The sequence below is a fragment of the Rasamsonia byssochlamydoides genome, assembly GCF_041956645.1.
Source record: "Rasamsonia byssochlamydoides strain NRRL 3658 unplaced genomic scaffold VTN77scaffold_8, whole genome shotgun sequence".
Classification (NCBI taxonomy): domain Eukaryota; kingdom Fungi; phylum Ascomycota; class Eurotiomycetes; order Eurotiales; family Trichocomaceae; genus Rasamsonia; species Rasamsonia byssochlamydoides.
The window spans coordinates 100,838-112,163 of record NW_027192391.1 but is presented as its reverse complement, the minus strand read 5'-3'; positions in this window follow the sequence as shown (position 1 = coordinate 112,163).

Genomic DNA, 11,326 nt, shown 5'->3' with positions numbered 1-11,326 from the left:
GGGGGGGGGGGGGGGGGGGGGGGGCTGCTGTGAGCAGTATGTGCGGGATCTGTCAGAGCAGGCAAAGTGTAATGCGGGAAGCCACGTCTGTCGATTAAATGGGGTTAGCGATTAGATATCTGCATCTTGGCCTGCCTGCAGTGCAATGCGGAGTAGCCCTTCCCGAGAGCGCTCCCGGAGCGAAAAGGGAAAAGAAAAAAAAGTGAATTGAAGGAGAGCTTTAGGTAAGGCTTGGCCCGTGTGGATCTGTCTGTCAGCTGGGGATGCTGCAGCCCCGATTTACGTTTGTCGATCTGTGCTGGTATTTTTTTTCTTTCTCTCTCACTCTCACCACGTCTCTCGAGTCACGGAGGCCGCGGCTTCTTTTTTCGGGCAGAAGCCCGATCTCCAGGATCTCGAAATGCCCGCTGCTTGCTCGTAATTCCTCCTTGTCCTCGGTTGTCCCCAGGTTTTCGCGTTTCCTATCGTATCTATGTTTTGACTTCCCTGGTCGTCGATCAGCCGGGACGGACCAACAAGCTACCTTCTGCAGGCAACGGAGGGGAGCGCAAGGTGCTGGGGGGACCAATTGAGGCCGGGTTGTCAAAGGAGGGGCAGTGCGCTCTTTGGCTAAGAACTTATGCACGTAACGAGGCCAACGTGCGACGCATGGATCTAGTGAAAGGACCGCCCCGAGCGTAGTCCGCCCACCGGAGCAATTAGGCCCAGGATCGCGCTCGATTAGCTAGCTAGTAGTGATAGTCGTAATGAGCTCGCCGTTCCGGTCCGCCTCGCATCCGCACGCGTGGTCAAGGGCGGCGCGAAAACGGGCAAGCGCGATTATAGTCGGCAGCAACGACAATCGGCAGGAGAATTGAGTCTTGCCAACACAACACCGACTATGCAAGTGAGCCAAAGGGGAAGGACTGAGCAAATCGTCGCAGCGATCGGTCCCCCTGGTCCCTTTTTTTGTTTTGGTGGAGAGCCAGGATGTTGGGGAGGGGCTGAGGGCAGTCGTTCGGGTTGAGCACGATCGTTACGTGGGGTGGTGGTAATAATGTCTGGCGGTTGAGGGACCTGCAGATAGTATGACGCCGGAGAAGGAAGGCGGACAAGACAACCTTGCCTGTAAGGAAAAAAGCAAAAAAAAGCGACACGCCCCAAAGGCAGCAAGCAATCATGCGACAATCGACCGACACATCAAGGAGAGGCAAGCGTATCCTGTCTCAAACAAAGATACGAAATGGAATTGTCGTGGTGAGATCAAGAATCAAAAGGCTTTGTGGCGAAGAAGCAGATGGAAAAGAGTAGGGAAAAAAAAAACGGCAAGTGCGGAGCCTTTTTGTTCCTCTTCTGGGGGGGAAGGAAGGGTGGGCGTTGGCAGAACTTAGAACCGCAGAAACTTGGAAGGTTCTTCGAATGGAAAGTTCCAAGAAGGAAGGGTCAGTCGAATATCGCCGATGACTTGGGTCAACAACTCAACAGTGACTGACTGACTTGACTGCCCTGGCTTCCTGACTGACTGACTGTTGGCGTAATAACGTAAGAACGGGGATCGCTGGATCAGGATGATAGGATGATTGGCGAGTGGACCGCCTGCACTTTTCGCAGCCAGCTAGCCGCTAACTGGCTAGCCTGAGGCTGGCGTACCCGACGCAACGGTCCAACGGTGTCAATACGCCAAGACAGTACCGTACCGTACGGCGTCTGTGACGTACAATACGGAGGCTGCTGTTGGTACGTAGGATCACCGCACCAGCTGCACGGTTACGTTGTGGAAGAGTTGGCTGCGGAGTCAGCTGTGCAAGGAGAGGAGTCACCAGGTAGAACAGAGGAGATGGATGATCGTGAGCAGGGAATGGAGAGGAGGACAGTAATAAGAATATGAGACGAAAATTAAATTAAATTAAATCCCGACACAGAAATGAGAAGGAAGGATGGCAAGATGATTAAAGGACGGCGACAGTCAGTTTACAAGTCAGTGGGCGCAAGGGCGGGAATTTAATGAATTAATAAGGATAAGGCAAGGCAACTCAATCAAAAAAAACCCCCCGGTTAGGCTCTTGCTCTAGCGGAAAGAAGCGATCTTAGCAAATGGAGGAATGACATTTTAGAAGTGGAGTGGATTCTTGGGGAAATCCGTCCATTATTTGCCCCCCTCTTTTCTTTTCCCCCTGTTAGGCTTCCAGGAAGTGGGTTGGGAGCAAAGTTGGGGGACTACGATGGGAACAAGAGAAACGGTTGGCCAACCCAACGAGGTCAGGAGTATTACTGGGCAAAGCAAGCAAATGATAAACGAACGGCGGTGGAACAAAGGGAATTCATTATTATTGACTGGCGCTGGCACTGGCACATGGCAACAACAATGCTGCTGCCCAAGATGACGGACGATGGAAGGAAGCTCAAGTCGAGTTGCGTCGACGTGACCGCTTTGCCCGATTTTTTTTTCCTTGCACGAGTCGATCATTATTATATTAATTAATTTAATTAATGATTAACGATCTGTTACGTTGTAGAACAGAGAGATAGGTAGTGATTCACCCCCCTTTCCCCGGTTGAATTTTAAATCTCGAAGCTTGGCGCTCGGGCTTCTCAGATGGGGAAAAAAAAAAGAAAAGAGCATCCCGGGCACGGTCAGTCATGCAGATCCCGTCGCTGTGGCTATTGGTCGATCTCGGTCTGGGGAATGTTCAGTTACTAGTAGGGGAGTCAATCTCGCTTGCCCGTCAGGACGGAGTTGGTGGCTGTCAAGAGTCAATGGACGGAGTGTTTCATCTTGAACATCCTCATCTCCTGCCGCAGTGATCCATATCCCTGTTGTTTCGAACTACAACTCTGTTGTGTGGGGAAACAATGGGGAAAGAAATTAACTTAAATTAAATTGAAAATTTATTAATTACTAGATAGATGACTTTTTTAAGTCATTTTCCTTTCTCTTGACGTCAGATTGGCTGATCACCTGATACAGTTTCAGATCCTCATTTGTTCGTAATCAACTTACAAATGTTTACAAGTACTTTCCGTGTCTGGTAGTCGACCCGCAACTCATTTGAATTCAACCCAAGAGAATGATCTAATAAATGCCTTAGGAGGTAGCGAAATTCGCATCTTGCGGAGGAACCGGTAATAGTAGTTCAGAACCAGTCAACCACACGCAGAGAAAAAAAAACAAAAGGAACGAACAACAAACAACCACGTATGAAACGCGTCAGAACAAGTCAGAACCAAGGTTCGAATAATAAATTTTTGTTTGCCCTGATCAACCAGATCTCCTTACCAGAATTGGAAGGACGGCAAAGGGGCGATCGGCGCAGGATTCCATGATTTCATCCCATCACGGGAGGAAAGCAAACCAAGCACGTCAATCGGATCTGCTCGGAGAATTATTGCATTTCCCCATTGTTATTATTTGCCGTGGTCTGCAGAGACAGGCTTTTTTGGGACTTGCCTGCCAACACAGCCGCTGCTGAGGAAAGCTGGGTCGACCCTTCGGTCCTATAGATCCGGAGAGTGCCGAACAACCCTAGCAACCAATGGTGGGGAGAGAAAGGATGGAGGGGGATGGGAGGCTCTGAGGTGAAAGGGAAAGTTTTCCTGCTTATCCCCAGATCCCAGTCACTTTCTTTGCGTGATACGTGGATGAGCAGAGTCTGTTGCAAGACTAAAACACGGAGGCATCATAATTGAATCACTCTGCTTTTATGAATTCAGAATGAGGCGTTCAAATCCGTTTTCGGTATTCCATACTTGATATTATTAATAGAACAAACAAACGGCTATGGAGTTCCATGCACAGTCGCATCCCCCAGGTTCGACTAGATCTGCCTAAGCCTGCCGCAGGGATTGCGGGTGACTCGCAGATTGAGTCGGACTGTTAGCTGGACACGGCAGGTTTCGAGAAAAGTCAGACAGCCAAGGCTGCGTGAGTGCCCTAGCTATCAACGCTAGACGAACAGGGATTACGGCGTTGAACTTGAACAATGGAATCCTGAGACGGTACTCCGTAGACCTGGTGGAGCGGTTCACGTCCCAGCTCCGCAGGGCTGGGCTGGCTGAAACGAGTTTCGTTCCGATGTTATGACTGCGATCGAAGAGTTGCAATCGAGGAGTTGCAATTAACGAGTGATTGAAAGCAATTTCCGACAAGGCAAAATCATGATCACCTTCCTTCCTTTTGGGTCGCATGGTCGTTGACCCAGGCATGGCACGCTGTTAGCTGTCAAGTCACACCTGTGGAACATTCAACGTGCGGCGACGTCGTATGATACCATAGAATACTCCGTGTACCACCAACAATCCAGGGCAATAATGGATAGCAATGGTGGAATGATCCAAGTACGAGAGGCTAGCTGCCTACGATTTCAGGCGACGCCACTCATTTTCCCAATAATTAGGGGACCAACCATTTTCATCAAGGCTATCTGTTGAGTCACGCTCTCGGACAGCGAAATCATCTCGATGTGGAAGGAAGAAAATGGCGGTCAGTCGGTCGGGCCCTCTCGATGGTCAACGGCGAACAGTGCCGGTCACGGGGTCGAATCTTACTTTTCCAGTCAGTCTTAGAAGAAATTGATACTAGGAAATGTAATGTAGAAACAAATTGGTTGGAAATCGACTGGTTGGTCAGCCGCAGCATGCGACGCGATCGGGCATGGGTGCTGCACCCAGAGCCGCGGAGTCCCGAGGCAGCCCCTCCTCGATCACCGCCCCCGCATTGTTGGTTGGCATCTCTACCCTTAGATCACAATAATCAGGCCATGTGTGTCTTCATCTCGTCTGGCGCCAAGGCATGCGTATCAACACGACCTAATGATCTCTTCGATTGGACGCCTTGCGGTTGGCCGGTTTCGGACTTGGCTGTGGTGCGTGTGACAAGAGGACGACCAACGATGACGATCGAAACAGATAAGATTGTGTATTGTAGCCAGTGACGGTTTCCTGGACGATGTACTCCGTACTCGGTCAATAAACTGGCAAATCGAAGCGGTCAAGCATTGTCCAATGTCTATCATGGGGCTGTCCACGCATCTCGAGGTACGTAGTTCTGATGCACCAAGGCACCCACGCGCGGCTGAAGTGCATGCAGTTCCTGTGGTAACCTTGGTAATCATCGTGACAATCAACACCAGCTGTTGCAGCTCTTTCAGCCCCATTGCGCCTGCTGTTGACCGTACTGTACTGCTTTTCATGCCCGTCGATAAGCGCTTGTTTATCAGTCCACTTCGCCCACTTTGTCCACTTCACTAAGGCATGACCAGCGCACTGGCGCTGAACATCATGCCAATCTGCTGCCCATCAGGTCCATCCCTCCGATGCACCCTACTGGCGAGGATCTTAATGTCCGTCTGTAACGAGTGACATGGCCCTATTGGCGGTGGCTCTTCCCCTGACCGTTGACGGGATGATTGGCTGGCCCACAGGCAGCGCGGTGACGGCGCTTGCGTTGACGACCAGCAGTAGCGTCCCCGCGCGAAATGACAACGACCCTTGTGCCCTCGACACGATCTCATCTCAGATTTGGCGATATGCTGGAGGCAGCTGACGAGGCAATCGTGTTCGTAATCATGGCCTCATTTGTGCGACGCGATCCACTTCAGGTACCCGAGGAGATCCCTACCAGCACGCCTTCCCCTTACACACTGCTGATGTGACTGTGCAGGATGACATCATGACTGGCAACTGCCACTGCCGCTGCCCATGGCTGGCGGGCCGTCCGGTCATGACGGGTAATAATACCACCGTATCCATTTGCATCCTCGTCTGTCAACCCTCGCCCAGGCTCTGCTTCTTGACCTGCAGTTCGGTTGAACTCCGACCAGCAGTGGGGTTTTTTCCGCGGACACCATCTTAGTTTCCTCCCGATGTAACTGAGCACGGTTGATCAGACAGGGAATCCTCGTCCTCGTACAGATACGACGATCGGGACGGCCGAGCGCTGTACCAACCGGATGGAAACGTTGCGCCTCTGGCCGGGGGGCTGTCAGCGACCTGACGTCGGTCGAGAATGAAATGTCCTAAATAGACAATTTATAGCTAATTTATCCCCGCGGAAGCCACGAGCGCAGTCGGCCATTGGACTGCGGGGGTGACTGACTACCTGCCAAAGCAGGTAGCACGTGCCGGCACCACCCCTCCTTTGCGTGCCTGCATTGCATCACCCTCAGCGGGCAAAATAAATCTTCCTCAAATAGCAACCTGCATGTCAGAGGATGATTGTCGACCTGCAGGGTTTGCCGCCTGCAGCGCAGAGAAAAGATACGACTCTGTGCGACGGTAACTATCACTGTGCTACTGCCAGCAACCTCGGTAGGTAGATGCTATACATCATACCGTCTACCCCTCAACACGAGAACAAGACCTCGGAAGACCCGACTGGAAAATCCGCCGCTGGGCCCTTTCTATCTACCTACCTAGGAAATTAATGTATTGGTTAACTGAACCGGTTGCTAGCTGCATAGATAGATTATTTCCGTACGACTCCGCGGAATTCGGGCGATGTTGATGTAGGGTCATTGTACTGTACAGTACATACAGATATTAATATGTGTCAGTATTATTGACTATTGACACTGGCCATTATTTTCTCAACCCACCCCGTCCCTGTCAGCACAGACAATAGAAAATACTAATATAGTACAGTATACTCATCATTTTTTTTCCCTAAAAGGCACATTTCCCCGCCGGAAAAGAAAAAAAAAAGAAAACACACGTTTCGGCGGGTAAACTATTATCAACTGAGCATCACCAGGGTGAGGAGGCTGCACATCAGAACTCCAGCTCCACCCCGATCTTAGTACGGAGAATTATTATGCTTATTGTTGTTAGGGCTATATTGCTTGCTACTATTAATTGCAGCCTGTCTGCTGGCATCGCATCACATCACATCTATCGTCGATCATGCCATTGAAATAATTAATGAGCACATTAATACACTAATTACACTCAGCAAGACTGACCTCGCAAAGAACTCATCTATACCCCTACCTACCTGCCTGCCTGCCCGCCTAGGTATTTATGTACTGTATGCGCTATACTTACGTGTAGTTACCTAGTTACCGAGTTAGTTGGTTACTTACTTAGCTCTTTAGTTGGCTAGTTTGGTAGGTAGTTAACGCTAACTATCTGTTGCTAAGAAGAATACCTATGTAGCTTCTAGCTTAACTAAAATCTAATTCTGGTACATAGACAGATGGGTATGCAACTAATGGATGGTTTCCCCCTTCGATGATGCTGCCGCTGCTGCTGCTGTACCCGAACTTGATATGGTTAGAGAAAAAAAAAAGAAATAGAAACCTTCAAGATTTTCGTCCTTCCTAGCTGCAAGCAGCTTGCATTTATTTATTTCTATTTCTATTTTCATTTCCCTTGTTTTCCCCTTTCTCCGGCGATGTTCTATCACATCACCATCACCATCATGTGTAGTACTATACCTCCGTAGCCCTACATAGGTACTGTACTACCTTAGGAACACCAGTACTTACTTGCTTTACTTCCTTATTTCCTTCCTTCCTTACTTACAGCCTGTCTTTCAATCGATTGCAACCAATTCCAATTCCAATTTAGTTGTCAAATATCAATGTCAATTCGAAGACAAGGACATTATTAATTTGTCCAACGTTGCCATACAGTAAGTACTCCACAGCTCAAATGAGGGGATTGACGGTGCTAGAAATTAGAATTAGAAGATCTTTGTTTTCGATGGAGAGTTTTTTTTTGCTTCCAATTCAAAAGGGTGGGTTGCCTACAACCAGTCCTGCGTATGTAGGTCCATTAGGTACATACCTCCGAAATAACAGTTCAGCGGGCGTGGTGGTGCTGTTTGTCTGTCTGTTTGTGTACCTGCTTTCAGGAATTTAGTACTAACTACCTACCTAAATTAGGTATTTATGTACTGAACATACATATATGCCTAGATGAGTACCTGATGTACATACGTACAGTACAGTACCTAAGTCTAAGATAGATCTATGATCTATGCCTACCTACCTAACTAGGTGTCAGGCAGAAATACGGCACTCAGCTGAAATGAATGTCATGGCGCTCTTTTTTTTTAGCTGAGGGAAAATTCTCTGACACTAGGTATGGAGGTATATGTACACTGGGATATCGATCCTCTCGCATTATGATCCACTCATTATTCCCACTTTGATCTTCGACTTTACTTGTCCTGTTTATATTCTCTCTCTCTCTCCCATCTCCAGGCCTGCCTACCTGGCTGCCTACCTGGAAGTCAAACAGCAAGCCAAGATTGCCTTGTCTGTGTACTCCGTACATCTACCAGAAGAAGTGAGTGGAGAGAGTTGACTTACGTCATAGTGAATGTACTGTAGTAGGGTAGGACAAAATCACCTATGATCTATTAAGTAATCCTCGGTATACTTACTTGACAGTAGTTTACCTATCTCTTAATTTTGCTTCTAGCTTTATTTTTTTCCTGGTCATTGACGTACGAACCCCTACTTACCTACCGACGTTCCTACCTAGGTACTGTACGTACAAGGTACGTATGTATGTACCTATGTTCGGTACATACCTAGGTACAGTACCTGCCTAGAGAGTCTCGACCGGTCTAGACTCCGTAGCTCCGTGGATGGAATGGGATCGTTGGGATGGGATGGGGCTGACCAGTCGTCAGGTGACTTGTTTCTTTTTTCTGGCTCCATATCAGATAAATTTTCCTCTGTATGAAGTACCAGACCTAATAACAATAGTCTTCTCTACTACTGTATGCATGTACAGCACTATGTATGGTGTATGGATAACGGGTGGGGAAAAGGCGGAGTGAGGGGAATGAAGGAAAAAAAAAAGGAGGAGAAAAGAATAGAATAGAACGGAAAGGAAGTTGGTTTGGTTTCGCATTGAAGAAGCAGAAATAGGAGGAAAGGGGGAAAGAAAAAAAGTTCTTATGATGTTTTTTTTTTCCGGGGAAATTCTCCGATGGTTCGTTATGTACTCAGAGTAGGGAGTATGGAGTACTCCGTCGAAGTACAGATACTCCTGTAGTACCCCGTACCTAGATCAGTTGTTATTTACCCAGTACCCACAGAGCTTCAGCCCAGTCCTCAACTTAACCACGTCCGGAGTCAGGTGACAGGAAAAAAATCTAAAAAAGGAAAAAACAAAATACAATCAAGATAATAGCAAAGGGAAGTGGAGAGTGGAAGTGGGTCAAGTACAATAGTACTCTGTAGTACAGAGGTAGCACGGACTCAACACGAGCATAAGCTCAACTTGGATAGTAGGTAGGTATGGAGTACTCCGTACTCTGTACCTAGAACAGCAAAGAAATGCTGCCAATCAGGTATGTACATACATACCTACTTGTATGTATGTATGTACTACACATACCTACTACTACCATATCGCTATCAAAAAGTGCACAACCGACGCAAAGGGAAAGAAAATGCAGTAACCTTATAGGCGCAATCGTGGATTCAAAGCAAAAGGGCGTCTCGATCGTGCCTCTTGACTAGCCAGATTAAAGTAGATAGTAGAACCGAGCTGACAGCAGCGACTTTGATGATAAGAATTGGTCAGGCAAGTCAGAGATATTTTTGCAAGGGAACGCTAGCAAGGAGAGCAACCTCTGCCACATTGTCAATATCTCAATATCATCATGTCTTGCATGAGCTTGATCCTTTGGACTCCTAGAATGAGATATCTCTTTCCTAACATTGATACAGGAAATGGATGGTTAAGGGCTTCAAGGAAGAGAAAAGAGAGAGAAAAAAGTGCTGATCATGCCTCATATGTTCTCAAAGTTATGTGTATTTATGAGCATACTACTTGTACATGCCCACAACGTTATAAGTGAATAATTGTATACATTCATTATTCTATTTGAAAGCATGGCTTCCATAGAGAATGCAAGTCTATATATGGGTTGGTGTCGATTGACTCGCTTGTGGATTTACGTGATTAGCTAGATTGACAGCTTCAAGCTCGCTTGAAAGGACAAAAAATGTCGATGTGCTAGAGCACCAATAAATTGAAAGCTTTCTGCAGCACAGGAACTTGCTCCATATCAATACATTGACAGACTCGACAAGCTTGACACTCCTGTCATCGGCAGATGGGTCAAACGCTTCCTATCTCGACATCCTGAATATATACCTAGGCGCCGCAAGCGAAGAGCCCGAAGTCACTCAGTGATGGTTTGAAGACTATGAAGGACGGTTTTGACCCCGAAGACATTTATAACTTCAATAAGACTGGCGTTTAAATTGGCTTCAGGAGACCAATAGGATGGATTGTCACACGCGAAATTAGAAAAACAGACTCATGTCGGGAGTAATATAAATCGTGAATACACTACTATTATCAAGGGTCATTAGTGCTGTAGGTACCATGATTCCTCTATTTATTATACTAGCCGCAAAATGCATATTAAAAGACTGGTTTGATAATGCCCACACAGGAAGCCATATTGCGGCGTCTGAGACAGGCTATATTAATGATGAACCTGCCTATCACTGGATCCAACTCTTTCGCCGGTCAACTATGAAATCGATAAAAGGCGTATATCATCTTCTGATAAGTGACGGATTCGGTTCACATACGACGTATGAATTCATGATTCCGCGAGGAGCACCGAATCATTATCTCCTTTCTTATTCCTCATACCAGTCATCTGCTCTGGCCCGTTTATAGTAAAACCTGGCTATAGCGAGTCATCGTAAAACAAATCCCGCAATATAACCAGCCGGCCAACGGTGTCCAATTTGAATAATAGTCGTTATTCTACACATATAGGAAGATTCCTTCAAGTACCATTCTGACCCCTTACTTTCTTTATGGACCGCTCATTATATCACAATCTTTAGCAAATCCTTAAAAGATGCCTCCTCCTCCTCGGACCGCAATCTCAAAAAGCTCAGAAGAGTGCTCTTCGCAAACAACGCTGATTCAGGCATAATTTGGACGGATAAGGGCCTCCAGGAAGTGGTTTGAAGACGCATACAATTGTCCCATTGCCTCCTCAGTGTCCGAGACTCGATCGTCTTGATATTACTTCCTCGACCATCTTCCTCCAGATCGACAGCGTCAACACTGCGAACACTGGCCAGAGTTCGAGGAAGCATTATTTGAGTGTATTTGACGTGCCGAGAGACAAATGGCCATATCCGGGAGATATTATAAGGGAAAAGGGTCAGTTCTTTGGAAGAATCTTCCAGCATTATTCATGTGGAAAGCATGTTGGAAACGGCGTGAATACGTTAATAATCGAGATCCAGTAAAAAAAAAAATCAATGACCGTCTCCAAAGCAGTTCGATGGGGAATTCAATGTTTTAAGAGAGGTCTGTCTGAGACCATGGGAGAGCCAAAAGAGATCAGATCCGTGATTCG